The sequence below is a fragment of the Protopterus annectens genome, chromosome 1.part0 (assembly GCF_019279795.1).
Source record: "Protopterus annectens isolate FY-2018-M chromosome 1.part0, PAN1.0, whole genome shotgun sequence".
Taxonomy (NCBI): domain Eukaryota; kingdom Metazoa; phylum Chordata; order Ceratodontiformes; family Protopteridae; genus Protopterus; species Protopterus annectens.
In genome coordinates, this window is record NC_056725.1 from 1914845943 (window position 1) to 1914869150 (window position 23208).

General features: G+C 43.4%; 1 protein-coding gene across 2 annotated transcripts in view; it reads left to right on the forward strand.

The window, feature by feature from the left end:
- SENP6 (SUMO specific peptidase 6) overlaps nucleotides 1-23208 on the forward strand; it is a gene marked incomplete in the record, with an annotated part of 3063818 nt that overhangs the window by 2265578 nt on the left and 775032 nt on the right.

Below are 23208 nucleotides of genomic sequence, written 5' to 3' on the forward strand. Positions count from 1 at the left end.
TACAGAAGGACAAGATGTCTGCTACCACCAGGTGTGATTACTGTACAGAAGGACAAGATGTCTGTAGTCTTATATTTCAATCATCATGTTGTGACCTAATCCTTTCCCTTTGCTACGAGACTGAGGGTTTGGAAGTGGGTATTCACTTTGTTTTCTAGTTGCAATGCATATACCACAAAGGTTCAGCTATCTAGCAGACAGCCTCAGCAGATCAGATGTTCATCGTGTTACCCTGCTGCAGTCATCACCCTTGGGTTATCCTGTTGTCAGGCGGTCCTGCAGTCGGCCGGAATTCCAAAGTCTTGGTCCGGCATCGGTTGCTGTCGCTTCTTCCCTGACGTCAGTGCGCCAGGGGTATATATATAATGCATCCAACGCCATTTTCTTCTGTCTTTCTTGCCACGCGGTGCCCGAAGCAGAAGCAGTTCGCAAGTGCCGGTCGGCCAACTCTTGAGATTTTCGAAGTCGAATTTCAGATCCGAAGTCTTCAATAAAGCTAAGTACCCCATTGGGGAAACTGCCTCAGACTGATGTCAGAAAAAGTTAACAATTGTATTTCTTGTGGGAAGCAAATACCTCATAAGGATTTTCATTTGTACTGCATACCTTGCCTAGGCCCAGACCATGATGTCACTGGTTGTCGTTTTTGTGCTAGGTTTAATAAGCGTACTATTAAAAGACGCTTTGACTTCGCATGGCACTACTTCGGTAGAAAATTTAACTACACTATGCCGTCGGAGCAACCGACTACCGGCGTGCACAAAAAACGCAAGGATAGGGACAGGCAGCCTAGACCCAAGCCAGACTCCGAGGCCTCAGCTGGTCCGGTCTCCGGTTCACCAGTCTTCAGTGAGGCTCCGACGCAGTCCCTGACTACCGCAGATCTGGATACCACATCAGATGTTCAACTAATGGCGACAGCCTTGTTGCAGTCTGTTTATATTCCCTGCGTCATACTCATTCCTGCAAACTCTTGTTGGGCGTGTCCTTCTGGACTTCTCTGTGCCTTCCCAACTATTTTACAGAAAGCTGCAACATGCAAATCAAGATGATTCTCATTGCTCCCTTTTAGCCATGGCAAATTTGCGTCCCCCTTTTTAAGGCCTCATCTAAAAATCCACCATGGCTTCTCAAGCCACCTCCAGGTCTTCTGTCTCATCCATCCAGACAGTCTTAACTGGACTTGCCCAGTCTCAAGTTGATCTCATTATTTATCCACTTCCATTAATGGTCAAAGTTCCATCTTTAACATCTAGTGTCATTTGCATTCTTTCTGCATCATAGAAATAATCTATTTGTGGGATGTGCACAAGTAAATAGAAATGATTCTCAGTGTGGGCTTCTACTCAATGTTTTGACCCCTTCTCTGCTACAGTTCCTGAAATTCTCCAGTTTCTTGAGCACTTATTTGATTCTGGCTGAAGTTACTCCACTATTAAGGTTCATTTGACTTCAGTATCCAGTTGACACAGTGCTTTTGAGTTAAATTCCATGGCACCCTGTAGATTGTGCAAGGCATTTCTGAAAGTCACTTTTTTCTGCATTCACCAGTCAGTCCTTTGGATTTCAGTTTTTGTTTTAAAAACCTTAATAAAAATACCTTTGGAACTAGTATCTTCTGAATGACTGAAATGTCCTTCTTGGAATAGCCTGTTTCTGGTAGCAGTATTAGTTCTAAAAGAATTTCTGAATTACATGCTTTATCATCTGCTCCACCTTCTTTGGTATTCCATATGAACAGGGTTATCTGTATGGGCTTTAACCCTTCAGTCATTCTGAACGTTTCTTCAGAATCTAATTTGAATTTGCCTACTTATTTTCCCATGACTGGCAAGTAGGATCAGAAAACAATAACTGCAGCTCAGTCAGTGTTATCTGACACTTTACATCACCACTACCTTGCCATTGTGAAAATCTGAAAAATTAATTCATACCATTCATTAATGCACCTTAAGTTCAAAGCACCCCCTCCCCAAAAAAAAAAAAGGGTACTTGTGTATTATTGCAGCCACATTCCACATGTCTCTTAATTCTTGCAGTTATGGCCCAACCCAAGGGGTTGGGTAACGTACTAACCAGCTACTTGTGACATTGGGCGATCACCCAAGAGCAGTAGTAAGCCCCAAATTCTTGTTCCAGCTTGACATCGTTCAGGGACGAATTTTATTTAAAAAAATGGGGACCCGACAGTGCAAGCAAAACACAGTAATACAAAGTAAAATGGAGTGATTACTCCTAAGCGCAAAGGTAGAGCAACCTGACTATATGTAAAAACTGTGAAAATAAGTTATGCCATGATTACAACTGTGTTTTTCTGCCTTAGGAAGAAGTGGATCTGGAAAACACATGCCGTGACACCAAAGAAACGTATTCCTTTCAACCACTGACATTTTGTCGCTAATTGCTATTCCCTTCCTCGGAATCGTCTTACAGATTGACAATTCCAAAACCATAAAAAGGGGGAAAACAAGGTGTAGAAACGTAATACTTTTACCAGTATGCCTGTCTGTCACTTGAGAGATGATACACTGCCGGAGGTCAACAGACTAAGTGAAGGATGTAAACAGAAGATCCCAACAAGCCATTACATTTTGTTCACATGGCGCTCAGCTCGTCTCATGTCCTCATAACAGTACACAAAAATATCACATCCAATTTACTAATCAGTCAAAATTACTGACATTAAGGAGAATTACTCTTTTCTCCATAATTTCAACAATTATGATCGATTGGGAAAATGGTTGCAAGACATGTGGAATGTGGTCGTGATAATGTGCAAGTACCAAAAAAGTATTGATTATTTGTACAGTATTAAAAAAAGTACTATGGTCGCTGTATTTGTTTGAAAATTAGGGAAACAACAGTTACATTTGCAAATGTTAAAAATGTTGAGGTAGGGTTGCCACCTGTCCCATTTTGCGAGGGACAGTCCCTCTTTGGGCAGTTGTGTCCTGCTAAAAAATTGGAAAAATGGGAAATGTCCTGAGATTTTAGGACAAAATTATTTCCTATATTTTATATAATAGTTGCATAAAACAGTTATTCTGTATCTGAAACACGTACACGTTATAAGAAACAGAATAAGCAACTAAAATGCTACAGGAATAACCTTTTATTTAGGCAAAAAAGGGAAGTTCTGTCCTTTGTACTGGCCGTTGGTATGTTTTGGCCTGCAAAATCTGATGTTTGTGCCAAAAATGTCCCACTTTGGGCATTTAAAAAGGTGGCAACCCTATGTTGAAGCTCATGCTATTCCCAGAGTACAAGGGCAGTGTACATTTCAAAACTGCCAGTTTTCCTTCAATTGCAACTATTTAGGGCTCAGGCACATTAATGTAATTTGCACTGCCTACAGATACTTGTTAGAGAGATTAAATGGCAAGCAAGCCTTGGTGTGGCTTCAAATAAACAGTATTATCCCCTTCCTCCCAAGAATTAGCAGGCATATTTTAAATTGTAAATTGAACAACTTTCTGGTCATTTAAAAAAAAAAAAAAAAAAAAAAAAACTCTGGTAGCAGATTTGCAAAATATCTGTGACATGGAATACTGACTCAGAAAACAAAAATGCAAGTCATCTCTGGTTGAATAATTAAGTTGCTGCTAAAAATATTTAATATACAAGAGGGGAGTGTTTTTAAATGTGATTATTAAGATCAGTATCGCATGACCCTAAAGTAAATTTCTGAAAACTATATAGCAGTGGTGCACAACCTTTTTGTGGGGAGGGCCACTACACAAATTCGTGATGCATCTGTGGGCCACCACAAAACATAGCAAGTCGTTAAGAGTTAACAATAGGTACAGGTGACAGGCATTTTTACTTAAAACAGCAGTCATGAACTTGCCTGTTTTCTACATCAACTTTGCATTTAACTTTATTCTGACTTGCAGTCATGACTTATTACAAACTCTTGCAGAAAGTTACTACTGTTTACAAGACTACAAGTTATAAACAAGAAAGAATAGTTACTTCTGTGACTAAAATTAGAGATGTGTGCATCTGCAGTCAATTAGGTAAGTAAGCATGTGCTGGAAAGTTTGCATGACTGGAGTAAGGCATAGCAATTTTTCACTTTTTTTTAAAAAATTTTGGTTACTCTGGAGGCCGGATGGCATTGTGCACCACTGCTGTATAGCATTATTATTAATAAAAGTGTCTCCGAGTACTAAAAACTCCACAGCTTTCCTTTTTAATGCATACAGGCAAATTGATTGGACTTCAGGATGAAGTAAATGGCTTTAGTTGGCCTTGATAAACTCCCAGTTCTAGAATTCACTCCTGAATAGTTAACAGAACCCCCTTTTGGAATGCATGTTGTCTGTAAAAGCTTAAAATCCACATAGATCTGTACTGGCCCCCTCCCTTATTTAACTTTTTTTTTCAGTGATTCAGACACTTGGTAATATCTGAAAACTAGATGCACTGAGAATGTAAAAGTGAGCTGTGTTCTTACATCATGCAATGGTATGTTTTGCAAAAAAGCATCAAGAGGAAAGAGAACGAACTGTTGTTTAATATGACAAAAAACCTTTGGGTGTGGTCGGAATAGTTAAAACTACCCTTATGTATTTGACACTACCCTTCCAAGTTTAACTTCTGCTAAAAGCCTAGCTATAATGATTTTTCTGTACATCTGTTTTTTAAGTATATATATATATATATATATATATATATATATATATATATATATATATAATATGATGTGTGTGTATATATATATATATATATATATATATATATATATATATATATATATATCTTACCTTTTTTTTTTTTTTTTGTTAAAAATGTTTTTTCATGCCAATACAACTTAACATCCTGAAATCCAAGCATATATTTGATTACTTTATGAATTTTATCAGTAGCAGTTACTAAGAGCCCAACACCCCACCCACTCTTGTCAGCAGACTAGTCACTCTGACATTTGTTTTGTTGTCACCCTCTTTTCCTAACCCACAATATCTTGAGAAGTTATTACACATTCTATATATGTATTTCCCATGTTAATCTAGACTCCACTACTTCATCCAGTTCCTTGATCACACTATTTCTGTCTGGGTACAGTCTATCTTCTTGGCAACAAGACCCCATAAGTGACAGCTCAAGTTTATACATTCTTGTGATAAGTGTGTACTTGAACTCATGCTGTTACAAGCATATCTGACAAGCATAAAAAAAAACTTTTCTAAGAAACAAGCCCCACCCCCACTTGAGGGACTTCACCCACTCAGCTTATTCTCACTCCCAAGGTCACCGCGTGTCAGAGGAGAATTGATGCCTCTTAGGTAGTGTAACTCCTGTCTTATCCTTTCTTGAAGTTGAATGGACTTCAGGCTACCCAAAACTGACTTATCACAAGGTTTCTGTGTTGACCACAGCCCTCTGCCTTTTAAGTGCAGAAATGCTGGTTTTCAGAAGTGTGCTCCTGGTTTAGTGACTACCTTGAAAATAAAATATTTACTATAGGAAAGATGCTGCCAGCACCAATTGTGTATATGACAGTATCCGTTTTCTTTAACGGTCAGTCCTGGGACCTTTTATGTTCTCTTTTCATAAATGAACTCCTCTGGGAACACCCTAATCTGAACTTCATATTGTATGCAAATGACATTTTCATCTCCAGAACAGATGTCATACCACCAGAGTTGCACTTGCGTTATGACTTCACCCGCCTGTGGAACTGGATGTGCACCAACATATTGACTTTAAACCATCATAAAAATATTTGATACAACTCAGGCACATCTACCAGCAGTTACACAGCAAAGATATCTTTGTGTTACTTTACACTAAAATTTGTCTTTCGAGACCCACATAGAAACAGCAATTCATAAGGTCCTTACTCAGCTCAAGACTGCGTATAAAATATCTCGTCTATTAATCGGAGAATCATAGCATTCTGTAGCCATCAGTGTCCTATTACTCGGGCTAGAATAGCTACTCCTAGTCATTGCTCTGTATTCTGAAAAAAATGTATGCCTCATGTGCCTTATCCAAAGGACAGTGAATAGAATAGTGTGCTTCCTTCAGGTTATGCCATCACATGAACACCACTGCCATACTATAGCCAAATCCAGCTGGTTAGCTTTTAAAACTAGAGCTGCATTCCTGCTAAATATCTTTTCCTTTAAGCTACTTAAGAAGTGCTTTTGCTCACTTCTTAAACATTGCCTTCACTTTCTTGAATCATGCCCTGATCTAAGGAACCAAGATTACAGCATACTGATAAGAACACCTTCCTTTCAAGATACAATTCAAAAAGCATTTGCAAAATCAGTACCATAGTACTTGAATAAATTAGTTCAATATCTCAGATATGACGATTCTCTAAAATCTGTCTGAAAAGAACTAAAAAGACTTGCCGACAGACGGCTGATGCCCATGCTTTGACAACCATTAGATAATACACACAATTACTTACCTTCTACTTCTCCATCTCCACCCAGTGATTGTTTTCCGTTACTGCCCAACATTCTTTACTTGCTTAAAATAAGCACAAACCACTCCTTGTCTTTTCACTCACTAACATATTTTGATCATCTTTAACACTCTTCTTAACTACACACTTCCCATGTTTTTTTCTTAATTTTTCCATACATTTCTGCTCTACTACCTCAATGTTCTTCGTGTTTCACTGTTGCAGTCATTACTCTTGGGTTATCCTGCTGGCAGGCTACCCTCAGTCGGCCAGAATTCCAAAGTCTAGGTCTGGCGTCAGTTGCTGTCGCCTCTTCCCTGACGTCAATGCACCAGGGATATAAAAGATGCAGCCAACGCCATTTTCTTCAGTCTTTCTTGCCGCGCGGTGCCCGAAGCAAAAGCAGTTCACAAGTGCCAGTGGGCCGCCTCCTGAGATTTTCGAATCCGAATTTCAAAACCGAAGTCTTCATTAAAGCTAAGTACCCCATTGGAGAAACTTTTTTCTTGCTCCAGACCGATGTCAGAAAAAGTTAGTAGTTGTATTTCTTGTGGGAAGCAAATACCTCATAAGGATGTTTGTTATACCACAAGAATAGAAGACTCCACAGTGACCATAAAGAATTTAATCCACTAAAAGACGAATTTCACAGTAACAGGAATAGACAACCAATGTTATAATCTCCTTCTCTCAAGGATTTTCACTCTTACTGTATTCCTTGCCTAGGCCCTGATCACAACGTTGCTAGTTGTCAGTTTTGTGCTAGATTTAAGCAACGCACTATCAAGCGTCTATTCGATTTTGCATTTCATTACTTTGGCCGAAGATTTAATTATATAATGCCGTTGGACCAGCCGACAACCGGAGTTTACAAAAAAATGCAAGGACAAAGAAAAGGATAGGCATCCGAGGTCCAAAACCGACGAAGCCTCTTCTAGGCCAGTTGCCAGTTCTCAGTGAGGCGCTTTCTCAGCCCCTGGTGCCAGCTACCTCAGAGCCACAGGCCGCTTCCGACTCCCACGTGGTGCCGACTGGGCCTCCGGATACTCAAGTTACTGGACACTCGGAAATCATTCCCTCAGATGGGTCTGGAGCCGCTGAGCAGGCATCAGTTTCTGAGAGTGTTGTCAGACCTACACAACTATATATTAAGCCATCTTCAGCTTCAAAGACAAAGACTAAAGCAGCACTAAAGACAAAGAAACAAGTACAGCATTCTCCTACTCAAGACTTCCATGCCTAAAAAACAAATGCTCAAAATGGCCGAAGACCTAATTACTTTGATCAGGGGCTCCCATCCCCCTCCCGACAAGAGGCCTAGGCAAGAGACAGAGTATGATTCTTCTGATCAGGTTTCTATTTCCTCTGATTCTTCTTCTGAACAGGATTACTCCATACTTCCCTATGAGGATTCTGATGCTGAAGAATCCATTCCTTCAGCCTCTCCTCCTGAGGATTATTCTTTTGGGGAAACCCTGCATACCATGAGGGAGCATTTCCACTGGGAGAGCCAAGACTATTCTGAATCTAAGAAAAGGCTCAGAAACTTTCTGCTACTTCCTCAGCACATACCCCTTGCTATTCCACCTGTTCTAGACATTGTAGATGTATTTTCAGAGTCCGGCTTGTCCCCAGACTCTTTACCCGCTGCACCTGCTAAGCCAGACAGATACTACAGGGTCCCGGATTCTCATAAATTCCTATATAAAAACCCCACTGCTGACCCAGAAACTATATCTCAGGGTCCCAAGGGGGTTAAAGCTTCCACTGCAAAAAACCCTGTCCCCTCTGATAGGGATTCCAGGGCTCTAGACAGATGGGGGAAAAAAGTCTACACTTCTGCTACCCTGGCTGTAAGGGCTTTAAATTGTCAGTTTCATATGCTTAAATATCAGCAATATTTAATGCCACTGCTTAAACATAAATTGTTGACAAATACTGAATGTTCTGAGAACAAGGAATTGCAGGATTTATTGCATGCAGCTGAGCAAGTGGGAAAGCATACTTTGCAATGTGGTTATGATTCACTGGAGGCCTCTTGCAGGGCTGCTGTTACAGGTTCTGTTATTAGAAGGCATGCTTGGTTAAAGGAACAGACTCTGTCTGATCATGTTAAAGCAAAATTATTAGATGCACCATTACAGCATGATACTTTGTTTGGTACTAAAGCAGAAGAGGTGTTGAAAAAATGGAGGATAAAGCAAAATCCATACAGACAGTCAAGGATTTCCTACAGGTACAGCCACCCAGGTTTAGCAGGAACTGGCCTTCCAAAAATTGGTCCTTTCCAGTGTCAGACAGACCACAAAGAGGCAGATACAGGCATCCCAGAGGCAGATCTCAGCCCCAAGGCTCTTACAAGCCTAAAAAATGGGGTGCTCCTACCTCCAAAAGCAGAGAAGACAAATCACAACCTTACAGGAAACAGTCCCAATGACTTTCCTCTACCAGTACCAAGCACTTTTCTTTTGGCAACCCCCTCCTCTCCTCGACTAGTTTAGACCAGTTTACAGGCTTTGCTGTATTCTGGGCTGTGGTGTAGTTCCTGTGTTGTCCATTACCTTACTTGGATAGAAGGAAGTTTCTTTCTCACCAGTGGGAGTGGGGAGCCTTGAGCAGCCATTCTGTCCCTGAAGGAGTGACCTCAGCACAAGAGCTGTACTAATTGGTTGTTTTGGACCATTTCTAACTCTTTTGAAGTTCCCTGTTTAAACTCTGCCTCTTGGTGTTTTTTTTCTGGCTATACTACTCAGATACAGCTCCACGTGGTCCTGCAGAGTGGTCCTAGCTACAGAGAACTGAGAAAAGCGACTACTTTCCTGATTTAAGTATTTTTGCTGTTTTTTTTACTTGAAATACCTTCTCTTGCTTACCTTGAATAAGCTTAAACTGTTTTTTTAGCTGTTTGTTGCATTATATAATATCTGCACTTAAAGTTACATTTGGTTGAAAGTTTGTTTGTTTGTTTAATTTAACTGTTGAGGCTGCCCACTAAAGTGTGCTAGCCTGTGTAACTGATTTCTTACTGTTTTCTGCATTTCTGTGTGCTTTCTATCTGAAAAACAAAAAAAACAAAAAAAAATCCTTGTTTTCCCTCCTCTCCTTGACTAGTTTAGACCAGTTTACAGGCTTTGCTGTATTCTGGGCTGTGGTGTAGTTCCTGTGTTGTCCATTACTTTACTTAGATAGAAGGAATTTTCTTTGCTCACCAGTGGGAGTGGGGAGCCTTGAGCAGCCATTCTGTCCCTGAAGGAGTGACCTCAGCACAAGAGCTGTAGTAATTGGTTGATGTCCTTCAAGGATGCATCTGCAGTCATAACATATGGGTTGTCCTGCCTCAGGCAGCCCTTCGGTCGGCCGGATTCCAAAGTCTGGGTCTGGCCTCAGCTGATGTCACACTTTCCCCGACGTCAGTGTGTCTGGGGTATAAAAGCATCAGCCGACGCCATTTTCCTCAGTCTTTCTTGCCGCGCGGTGCCCGAAGCAGAAGCTTGTTCGCAAGTGCCGGTCGGTCAGATCCAGAGATTTCAGCTACCGAAGACTTCGAAAAAAGCTAAGTACCCCGTTGGGGACTCTTTCTTGCCTCAGCCGATGTCAGACAAAGTAAATAATTGTTTAACTTGTGGGAAACAAATACCTCATAAGGATTTCCATTCTTACTGCCTTCCTTGCTTAGGCCCAGACCACGACGTATCAGCTTGTTTAGCCTGTGCCTCCTTCAACCGACGGACTCTTAGACGTCGGTCGGAGTTTGCAGAGGAGTTTTTTGGAACCGCTTTTGCTTATAAAATGCCGTCGGAGACTCCGACTTCGCATATGGTCAAAAAACACAAGGAAAAGGACCGACACTCGCGGCCCGCGGTTTCGGCTGAAACCACGGCTAGGCCTACCACGAGTGTCTCGTTTTTGGCTGAAACCGTGTCCTCTGTTATTCCTACTACCGAAACCATACCTCCGACCACCGAGGCCAGAGAGGCCCCGGCTGAGTCGGCTTCAGAACTCCCTACCGAAGCTAGTGTTCAGGATTTGTCCGACACCATACCTTTGGACATTTCTACCCCTGCACGTGGGGCAGCTAGGCCCCCAGCTTCTATGTCTATTAAGGCCTTCTCCAGGGCTAAAGCTGCCAAACTTTCTAAAGCTTTGCCTGCCAAATCTACATCCCAGAGGCCTTCCTCTAGTTCTCAGATCCTCAGTCTTGCTGAGGACCTTATCTCCTTAGTTAGGGGTTTCCAACCTCACCCAGACAGGGCCTCCCAACCTCCTCCAGACAAAAGGCCCAGGACTGACCCCTCTGAACCTCACTCCTCAGATTACTCCACGGATGGATCTGATTTGTCAGACCACCAGGAAGGGGCCTACTCGCTTTATGATGATTCAGATGCAGAAGAATCTATCCCCTCGGCCTCCCCCCCTGAAGAATTTTCCTTTGGGGAGACTTTACACTCCATGAGAGAACACTTTCAATGGCAGGGTCAGGATTTCTCTGATTCTAGAAAAAGATTAAGGACCCTTTTGCATTTGCCCCAGCATAGGCCCTTAGCTATACCTCCGGTTCTAACTGTAATTGATGATGTGTGCAATGATGTCAGTACTGCACCTGATTCACTTCCTCTGGCCCCCGCCAAACCTGACAGATATTACAGGGTCCTGGATTCTCACTTCCACCTGTATAAAGCCCATGCTGCAGACCCAGAAACTATTTCTCAGGGCCCTAAAGGGGTTGCAGCCGCTACTGCCAAAAATCCCCTACCCTCTGAAAGAGAGTCTAGAGCATTAGAGAGATGGGGAAAAAAGGTTTATACATCTGCTACTCTTTCTGCCAGGGCATTAAAATGTCAATTCCATATGATACAGTACCAAGAATTTTTGTTAGATCAGCTAAATAAGAAACTTTCTTCACCTGAACCCTTAGACCGTAAATCCCTTCAGGATTTGGTACACAACTCACAACAGGTCAGTAATCATTTCTTAAAATGTGGCTATGATGCACTGGAGGCTTCATTTAGATCAGCTATGACTGGGGCAGTAATTCGTAGGCATGCATGGCTGAAGGAGCAATCTTTGCCAGACCATGTCAAGGCTAAACTCCTCGATGCTCCAATGGAGAAACAACATTTATTTGGCTCCCCTGCACAGGAGATTCTAAAGAAGGTTGAAGAAAAAGCAAAATCTGTGCAAACAGTTAGATTTCCTGCAAGTTCAACCACCGAGGTTCAGCAGAAACTGGCCTACAAAGAATTGGTCCTTTCCAGACTCCTCCAGAGCACAGAGAGGCAGAAACAGGCGCCCTAGAGGCAGAGGTCAATCCAAGGGCCCCTACAGAGGCCGTCAGTGGCAGCCTGCCAACCAGAGGAGTAGTGCAACAGCTACAACTACTACCACTACTACAGGACAGACCCAATGACTTGACTCTGATTCCACCTACCAGGGATCAACTGGAAGCACCCTTGGGCGGAAAGCTGGCTTTATTCTCGAAAAACTGGCATTGCATTACAAAGGATACATGGACATTGCAAATAGACAAAGGATACAGGTTTCTCTTCCATACTTTGCCAAAAAGAGGCGGAATGCCAAACCTTTCACCAAACCAGAAGGCAGAGGCTTTAAGACAAATCAGCAAGTTACTTCAAATGAAAGCTATAGAAAGGGTACCATCTACAGAACAAGGCCAAGGATTTTACTCCAGACTATTCCTTGTGCCAAGAAAAGAAAACCAATGGAGGCCTATACTCGACCTGTCCGCACTGAACACTTATCTCATTGTGCCAAAATTCAAAATGCTGACCCTACAGCAACTTCTTCCCATGTTGGGCAAGGAGTCTTGGCTGGTGACTCTAGATCTCAAGGAGGCATACCTGCACGTCCCTATCCGACCAGATTGCAGAAGGCACCTCAGATTTCTTGCAGGATCAGAGCATTATCAATTCTCAGCATTGCCCTTTGGCTTATCTACTGCGCCCAGAGTATTCACGAAATGCCTGGCATCAGTAATTGCACACTGCAGACTTCAGGGAATTCAAATTTATCCATACCTGGACGACTGCCTAATACAAGCGGACAACAAGAAAAAATTGTTAAAGGACTTGGCCTATGGCATACACCTGCTACAAACCTTGGGATACACAGTCAACATCCAAAAGTCAAGACTAGTACCATCCCAAGGGATAACCTTTTTGGGTGTGGATCTGGACACAATCACTCAGATGGCTTTTCTCACAGAAGAAAAACAAAAACAACTTCCAGATTACTTCATGACTCTGACAAGACAAACTCAGCTTACTGCAAGGAAAGTCCTGCAGGCCCTGGGTTACATGGCATCCTGCATAATTTTAATTCCACATGCCAGGTTGCATATGAGGAAATTACAATGGTACCTAAGGAATGTATGGTCTCAACACAGTCACAGTCTAGAAACCATGATACAAATCATTCCATGCCTTCAAAAGGAATTCCTGTGGTGGGCTCAGGCTTGCCAGTCCAACAGAGGGTTGCCTTTCAACAAACCAAAAACAAGGCAGACCATCACCACGGACGCCTCAGACCGAGGATGGGGAGCACACATGGAGGACAAACGTATCCAAGGCCTATGGCCTCAAGGGCAGCTAAGCATGCACATAAACCAAAAGGAAATGCTGGCAGTAAGGCATGCAATCGAGACATTCAGACCCTTCCTCTAGCAAGGGCATCTGTTAATAAGGACAGACAACACCACAGTCGTGTGGTACATAAACAAACAGGGAGGCACACATTCCTACCCTCTATGCCGGATGGCTATGAATCTGTGGAACCTATGCCTGAATCTCAATGTCCAACTGCAGGCCAAATTCATACCAGGAAAAGAGAATACACTAGCAGACAGCTTAAGCAGAACTACCATGGATGCACACGAATGGATGCTGCATCCAGACATCTTCAAACTCATAACAAAGAAATGGGGAATCCCAACCACCAACTGAAGAAATTCTGCTCAAGGACATACCACCCACAAGCCTGGAGGGTGGACTCTCTCTCTTTCAGCTGGAATGCCCTAACAGTATATGCCTTTCCACCTCTCCCATTGATGTACAAGGTTCTACTGAAGATCAGGGAGGAACAGCCAAAAGTCATACTAATAGCTCCGGACTAGCCAAGACAACATTGGTACTCGCTATTGAGAAGCATGTCTCAGGCAAACTCATGGCCTCTTCCCCTATGGCCTCTTCTTCTAACGCAGAACAATTTCAAGACCCTGCATCCCAACTTGAAAACATTGCAGCTAACTGCCTGGAAAATTCCTTAAAGCCCAACCAAACCGTTTTATCTCGGAGGGTGAAGGACATTATCCTGGAGGCTCACAGACCTTCCACAAGAAAGACATACTCAGCTAAATGGAAGAGATTTCTCATTTGGAGCGCATCAAAGGGCACAGATGTCACAGTGGCAAACCTAGCACACATCCTAGAATACTTAGCAGAATTGTTCCACAATGGCCTGTCTTATTCATCCATTAAGATTCATGCTTCAGCAATTTCAGCAGAATACAATATGGATCCACCTGTCTTCTCACACCCTCTTCTCAGACAATTTTTGAGAGGGATCAAGAATGTTAAACCTCCAAGAAGACCCCCCCCCTACCTGCATGGGATCTCAATTTTGTGCTGGAAAAACTGACACTACCTCCTTTTGAACCAGCAGCATCAGCAGACCTCCAGTTTTTATCTTGGAAAACTGCATTCCTTCTGGCAATCACTTCAGCAAGAAGAGTATCTGAGTTACAGGCATTAATGGCAGTGCAGCCTTTTCTTATTTTTCACCAGGATAGAGTGTCACTGAGAACCAATCCTACTTTCATGCCAAAGGTGGTATCTAGGGTATCCTTGAACCAAGCTATTCACTTGCCTACGTTCTTCCCTAACCCACAGAACAAAGGGGAAAAACTTTTGCACACCTTGGATATACACAGACAACTACGCTACTATTTGGACAGAACTAAAACTAACAGAAAAACTGACCAACTTTTTGTAGCATATGCAACTGGGGTGCAAGGAAGAGCAATTTCCAAACAGACAATTTCAAAATGGATAGGAAATTGCATTCGTTTTTGCTACTCCTTTCATGGAAAGACAGTTCCTGAAAATATCAGGCCTCACTCCACAAGGGCCACAGCCACCACTACAGCTTTCCTATGAGGGGTGGCTACCAAGGACATTTTAGAAGCTGCTACTTGGAGCTCCGGGCATACATTTGCCAAGCATTACAATTTACCTTTATACTCCAGATCCCGAGCAGGGTTTGCAACTGCAGTACTGCAGGGGATCTTAACTACACCATAATTCTCTTAGTACCTCCTCCCCCAGATTGGCTATGGTATTCTACCCATATGTTATGACTGCAGATGCATCCTTGAAGGACATAGTACAGTTTTGTACCTACCATAAATGTAGATGTCCGATAGGTATACATCTGCAATCAGGATTACCCACCCTCCTTCCCCTCTGTGGTATTCCTAGGGTGCTTACCCCTCTTTCAGCTAGCTGGGGGAATCTATTATGGTGTATTTGTTTGTTTGTTTATATATGTATATAATTTGCAAATGTTTGGAACTTTTCAGCCTTTATCCAAATTTAGCCTTCCTAGAGGGCACCTGGCATCTGGGGCAAGAAAAACTGAGGAAAATGGCGTCGGCTGATGCTTTTATACCCCAGACACTCTGACGTCGGGGAAAGTGCGACATCAGCCGAGGCCAGACCCAGACTTTGGAATCCGGCTGACCGAAGGGCTGCCTGAGGCAGGACAACCCATATGTTATGACTGCAGATGCATACCTATCGGACATCTACATTTATGGTAGGTACAAAACTGTACTTTTTGGATCATTTCTAGCTCTTTTGAAGTTCCCTGTTTAAAATCCGCGCACCGGTTAAACAAGGTTAAACATTTTCTGGCTCTGCCAAGTCTGCTCTTCACATTTTCCCTTAGAAAGCTTTACTCTTAGAATAACCAGTCTACTCGCTATATTATAAGCCTAGCACTTGTTCTCAAAACTTCTCTTCTAAGTAAGCACTCTCAAACTAAAGTAAGCACTACATCCACCTACCACCCCTGTGAATACCCACTTCCCTTAAAGGCACAGCACTCTCTTATAATATTCTAACATGTCAAGTGGTAGATTACTAGCATTGTCTCCTGTTCAGCTGGTTAATCTGGGAATATTGAGACAATGCTACAATTGTCTCATGTACACAGACAACCCTCTCCTCCTCCCAACAAACACAAATACATGTGAGAGATGCAACTATATAGCCAAACTGGTGGCTGAACTCTCTCAACTCAGGACTGGCAAGACCAGACAGGAGGAGAAGGTAACCACACATACAACAAACCTAGTTACACATAGACCTACCCCAACTGCAAACCAAACACATAATAACACAAAGACATACTCGGAGGCTCTAATAAAAAACTTACCAAAACAACAGAGGCTCCCAAAGCAGACACCCAAAAATCCACCACCTCAAAACATAACACATGCAACACATACTTCAATAAATCGGTGTGTCAAACAATCACAGCCCTTAAGGCCAAACACTATGCCTGATACACTAGTGATAGGTGACTCTATAGTCAGACACATTGACGTTCCGCTTACCAGGCCGAACAAGGAGAGGGTAACGGTGAGCTGCCTATCGGGGGCTAGGATCCGCCACATAACACACGCACTCAGGTCACTCAAAAGCACGTACAAATATGACTCCGTCATTGTCCATGCTGGTGTGAATGACCTGAGACGTACCTCCCTGGACTACATGAAAAGAGACTTAGAGGAGCTCTCTGATTATGTAGCCCAGGCTGGTATGACCCTGACCAGCATCTTACCCTCACCAAGAATGATGCCACAATACAAAGACAAGATGATCAGCTTTAATAATTGGCTCAATTACTGGTGTCATTCTAGGGGGATCCAATGTCTGTCTGCTTGGGATGACATACTGGATAAGCCACGCTGCTTCGCAAGGGATGGCTTGCACCTGTCACCACTGGGCTTCCGGATATTGGCTAAGGCTCTTGCCAGCCCCATAGTGCCTTTTTTAGGCAAGGCTCAAAAGACGAACCCACCTCCTTAAAAAACAAAAACGGAAAAAAAATAAGGGTAATGCTGCTCAATGCCAGAAGTCTAAATCTCAAGATGCAGGCTCTCGAAGCACTCCTCAGTATGGAGAACATCGATGTCTGCGCAGTAACTGAAACCTGGTTCAAGGCTCCTGAGAGCACCCCAGCACTACCAGGCTTTACCTCGTATCATGCTTTTCGGCCCCAAAACCCGGGCTGAACCACAAAAGGAGGCAGAGTGTCCATATTCATCAAGGATACCCACACCTCCAGGTTAGTGGCAACACATGAAGCATCTGAGACCATCCAGGTGCAACTAACCATAGGCAAAACTGCTATACAACTAGTTGCATGTTACAGACCACCCTCCCAATCTCAAGAACCCCATTCAGCCTTCCTGAAGACATTGGAGGATATGAATGTCTCACCAAATACCATCATATTGGGAGACTTCAACTACCCTAACATAGACTGGGTGCACTATTCTAGCCCTAACACCCTAGCCCAAAGGTTCCTGGAATTCATAAACTCAAATGCAGTGGAACAGCTAGTCACCTCTCCCACAAGGGGAGATAATATACTGGACATGATCATCACTAACATGGGAACAAAATGCTCCACACCGGAAGTATACCCTTCACTAGTGAGATCTGACCACAAACTAATCACCCTGGATATACATATCCCACCTCCACCCCCAGCACAAAAGACTACAGTGAAAAACTTCTCAAAAGCTGATTTTACACTTCTTAAGACTGAGATGGTATCCTTTAAGCCCACTGGGCCAGTGGAAACCACAACCCACAATGCTGAATCATTCACAAATGCTTTCTACGGACATCTCCAAGAATGCATGGATCATGCAATCCCAAATAAAACCAAGACCCTCTCCACCAAGGGAAAGCATCCTGTCTGGTGGACCCCAGCCATAAACAAATTGTATAACAAAAGAAGGAAGCTACTGCAAGACAGAGCAAAATCCCATAAAGGGAAGGCATCTCTGATCAGCACTAGTAAAAAGCTACGTTCTCTGATAAAAACATCCAAGGCCAACTTTGAGAGAAAAATCACCAAGGACACTAAAGATAACCACAAGGCCTTCTTCAGTTATGTTAGAAACTTGGGCGGAAACCCTCAGATATGCTCAGAGTTAGTACACAACGACAAAAAATTCACTGAACCTACAGATATTGCCAACATTCTGGCAGACAGGTTCAGTGCAAATTTCTCCCCTCCCTCTCCCCCAAAAGAAGAAATACTTATCCCAGCTGAATGTAACCTCCCTGTCATCTCAGATGTCCAGGTGAGAGCCGCCCTCAGCAAAGCAAAAAACACAGCATCAATGGGACTTGATGGTATCCCCGGTTGCGTGCTACGTGAACTCCAAGAGGAGCTAAACCCGCATATAAAAATGCTATTTAACCTTAGCCTTACTACAGGATATGTACCTGAACACTGGCGTACAGCAACAGTAGTCCCACTCCACAAAGGAGGCACCTCTACAGACCCTGGGAACTACCACCCCATAAGCTTAACCAGCCTGGTCTGCAAAGCTATGGAAAGAATCATTATGGAACTCATAAACAGTGACATTGGGAACCTACAGACACTTGATCCCACCCAGTTCGGCTTTGTGAAGGGCAGATCCTGCCTTTTGAACCTGGTTGACTTTTTCGAAACAGTCACTAGAGCCATTGATGAGAGCAAAGCAGTCCATGCAGCCTACCTGGACTTGGCTAAGGCCTTCGACACAATACCCCACTCAGGCATCACAGACAAGCTCAACAGCTTAAATGTAAATCCATATGTCACAAGATGGGTTACAAACTGGCTAAAGAACAGAACCCATAAAGTGAAAATTGCGGGAGCCATGTCAGACTCAAAGCCAGTCACAAGTGGTATCCCACAGGGCTCTGTCCTAGGACCCCTCTTGTTTGGCATTTACTTCTCAGATGTGAAAGCAAATATGGGAGGGTTGTGGCTGACAAAGTTCGCAGATGACTGCAAACTAGGCACCATAGTCGATACACCAGCTGACACACACATCCTACAGAAAGGCCTCAATGAAACGGACAACTGGTGCCGGAATCATGGCCTAAAACTGAATGCCAAGAAATGCATAGTCATCCCCTTTGGGAAAAACAAAGTACCCACAAATTATCACATAGACAGTAACCCACTGAGTACGGAAAAAGTAATCAGAGACCTGGGGACCCAAGTCGATAGTGACCTCTTATTTGACACCCACATTGCCAAAGTGGTTAGAAAGACTTTCTACCTTGCCCACCTTATCATGAAGGGTTTCACATCCAGATCAAAGGAGGTCATTGTACCCCTATACTCCTCCCTTATCAGGCCCATGATTGAGTACAATGCCCCATTTGGTATGTACCTCACCCGGCACTTACAACAGCTGGAGAGACCCCGGAAGTACCTCACCAAGAGGATCAAGGGTCTCCAACATATGTCATATGCTGCCAGACTAAAGAAACTCCAGCTCTATTCAGTAGCATACCGCCTGCTCACAGGTGATCTCTGCCTGATGTACAAGGCCATGTCCAATCAGGAATTGATGGACATGCTCCACCTCAAAAAAATCCAAATCCATCAGAACCACGAGAGCTAAAGATTTAAACCTCAGCACAAATATGAATAGGGCATGCTGGAGGGACAGATTCATAACTCAGAGGCTTCCCACACTCTGGAACAGAATCCCAGTTCATGATAGGCAGAGCCCCTCACTGACTCTCATCAAGAGAAATCTTGACGAGTGGATGGGAGATCGTAGATTTACCCCGGGGGTCATCCCTGTGTCACTACTAGACAGAGGCACAGTAAACTAATTCTGTTAAGTAAAGGGGTCTTCAATGTGTCACTACTAGACAGAGGCACAGTATTCTAAATCTATTCTGTACACTTTAGTACCACTACAAGGGGTGGCGAAAGCCACATCACTATGGCTAGGCTTATAAATGCCCCAGGGCAGATAGCCTAGTACTAAACTATGAAACTATGAAACTAAAACTAGCACTTTTTTCATCAAATTGGCAAATGGTTACCCAAGACAAATGGGTCCTGAACATAGTGTCCCAAGGCTGCAGGTTCCATTTTCACACTCTACCAAAAAAGGTATGCCAGACCTGCCACACAATCAATGGGCAGAGGCACAAAAACAAATTACAGCTCTCATGGACATGAGGGCCATTCAGCGAGTACCACAAGAGCAGGGGCAAGGATTTTGCTCCAGACTTTTCCTAGTACCCAGAAAGGACAAAACCTGGAGACCAATACTGGACCTGTCTATACTAAATACATTTCTAGAAGTTCCAAAATTCAAGATGTTGACTCTACAGCAGCTATTGCCCATGCTGGGCAAGAAGGCTTGGCTTGTAACTTTGGACCTAAAAGAGGCATACCTGCATGTCCCAATTAGACAATCTTGCAGAAGATACCTCAGATTCATAGCTGGCTCAATGCATTACCAGTTCTCTGCACTGCCCTTTGACTTATCTACTGCGCCCAGGGTCTTCACAAAATGCCTGGCACCAGTAATTGCGTTTTGCAGACAAAAAGGAATTCAGATATATCCCTACTTAGACGACTGTCTAATTCAAGCAGAGAACAAAGACATTCTTCTAAAGCATCTGGCGTTTTTAAAAGATTACTAATTGGCTTAGGGTACACAGTAAATGAAAATAAATCCAAACTAGTGCCCTCTCAAGAGATAATATTCCTGGGTGCAAGCTTAAATGCAACTGCCCAGATGGCTTATCTCACGCCAGACAAACAAAGGCAACTGACTTCTTACTTCAAGAAATTGGCAACAAAAACCCACCTATCTGCAAGCAAAATCCTGCAGGCCTTGGGTTTCATGGCATCCTGCATTCTACTAATTCCATATGCCAGACTGCATATGAGGAAACTACAATGGTATCTAAAATGTGTTTGGACTCAGCATTGCCACAGTCTGGAGACAGTAATTGCACTCATTCCCTGCCTGCAACACGAGTTTCGATGATGGGCAGACGCCTGTCATCACAACAAGGGTCTGCCATTCAGTTTACCCACAGCCGGACAGACACTGACAACGGATGCATCAGATTATGCCTGGGGCCCATATGGTAGGAAAATGTATTCAGGGCACATGGCCTGCAAACCAGGTGCATCTTCACATCAATCAAAAAGAAATGCTAGCTGTTCAAAATGCCCTGACAACTTTCAAGTACCTGCTTCATCCAGGACAGTTACTGATAAAGACAGACAACACTACTGCCATGTGGTACATAAACAAGCAGGGAGGTACACATTCCTACACCCTCTGCAGACAAGCAATGACCTTATGGGACACAGCATTGGCTTTTCAAATTCACCTGCAAGCACAATTTCTGCCAGGAAAAACAAAACAAATACTCTGGCAGACGAACTAAGCAGAAACCTCATGGATCCCCACGAATGGAAACTGGATCCACAAGTCTTCAGCATGATAATAACGAAATGGGGATGCCCAGACATAGATCTATGTGCCTCCCCTCACAACTGCCAATTGCAGAGATTTTGCACAAGGATTTATCACAAGCAAGCATGGAAAGTGGACTCCCTATCCTTCAGCTGGAAAAATCTAACGGTATATGCTTTTCCCCCACTGCCTCTCCTTCCCAGGGTACTCCTAAAGGTCAGCCAAGAGAAGCCAAAAATGATACTGATTGCACCAGACTGGCCACACCAGCACTGGTACCCAATCCTAAAGAGCTTGTCTCAAGGTCCAGCATGGCTATTGCCTCAAACTTCTCACTTGCTGACCCAACAAAACAATCATATCCTGCACAGCCAACTCAGGACCTTAAATCTGGCAGCATGGTGGATAATGTAGCCATTCAGAACATTCCTCTTTCAAAAGCTGTTATGGATGTTATCTTGGAGGCCAGGAGGCCCAGCACCAGAAAATCTTATGCAGAAAAATGGAAGAGATTCTGTGCTTGGAACCAGAAACAAGGCATTGACACGTGTGTACCAAATATCCCTCAGATTTTACAATACCTAACTGAGATGCTGAACAAAGGCCTTTCCTTCTCATCAATTAAGATTCATGCCTCTGCCATTTCAGCCCATTACAATACAGAACCACCTATCTTTTCTCATCCTTTAATAAGGCAGTACCTCAGAGGGGCCAAAAACATTAGGCCTCCAAGGAGAGCAGCAAGTTTTGGAAAAACTCACACTGCCTCCTTTCGAGTCAGCATCAACAGCAGATATAAAATACTTATCCTGGAAAACAGCTCTGCTCCTAGCAATTACCTCTGCAAGGCGAGTCTCGGAGTTACAAGCACTCATGGCTGTGGAACCTTTCATCATTTTTCATCCAGACAGGGTTTCTCTGAGGACAAACCCTACATTTATGCCTAAGGTGGTGTCCAGTGTGGCCCTTAACCAAACCATTCACTTGCCAACCTTTTATCCTAATCCACAGAACAAGGGTGAGACAATTCTGCATTCTTTGGACAATTCTTCTTGGACAGAACTAAAGCTTTCAGAAAGACTGAGCAACTTTTAGTGTCGTATGCTGCAGGATCACAAGGAAAGGCTCTCTCAAAACAGACTGTTTCAAAATGGATAGGCCATTGCATCCGTTTCTGCTATTTTCAACATGACAAATTAGTGCCTAAGAGCATTAGGCCTCATTCCACCAGAGCAGCAGCCACTTCAGCAGCCTTCCTCAGAGGAGTACCAACCAAAGATATCTTAGAGGTTGCAACTTGGAGTTCAGTGCACACCTTCACAAAGCACTACCACCTACCTCTTTAAGTCCAGAGCAGGCTTTGCCACTGCAGTTCTGCAGGGCCTCATAGCCTCTCCCAATCCTATTTAGCCCAGCCACCCTTCCTCAGCTTTGGGATTCAACCCAAGAGTAATGACTGCAACAGTGAAACACGATGAGCATAGTACAGTTGTGTACCTACCATAAATGTAGATGTTCGAGTGTATTCACTGTTGCAGTCCAGGTTACCCACCCACCATCCCCCTTTTCTTTTCTGGGACTTATCTGCACTTCTCTATCCTATACTACCTATTTGGTGTATTTGCTTGTAGATGAAGGAAATGTTATTGTTGTGCATGCATTTTTATTGGCATATTTTTCAGCCTACCAATTTGGGGGCACCTGACATCTGGGGCAAGAAAACCTGAAGAAAATGGCGTCGGCTGCATCTTTTATAACCCTGGTGCACTGACGTCAGGAAAGAGGCAACAGCAACCGACGTCGGACCTAGACTTTGGAATTCTGGCCAACTGAGGGTAGCCTGCCAGCAGGATAACCCAAGAGTAATGACTGCAACAGTGAATACACTAGAACATCTGCATTTATGGTAGGTACACAACTGTACTTTCTTCATACCCAGAACCTCCTTGTATTCCTGCCATGTAAGTATGTTATCCATGCCTTCCTCATCACATCTCCAGCATCAATTCTTCACCACTAATCCCTTCTTTTTCAGCTTTAGTAAAGTGTTATGTCATCTCTGCAGGGTTTGCAGCAGCATATCACTCACTCCTTTAGAACTATCACATTTCTCAAATTGCTGTCCCCCCAGGTCATCATCTTCTTCCACTTGTCATCTTCTTTCCCCGCAAGTGTTGTGCAATTCTTTGCACTCTGCCAGTCATTTCCTACACTACCCCATGCTTTCAGTATGTGCTTC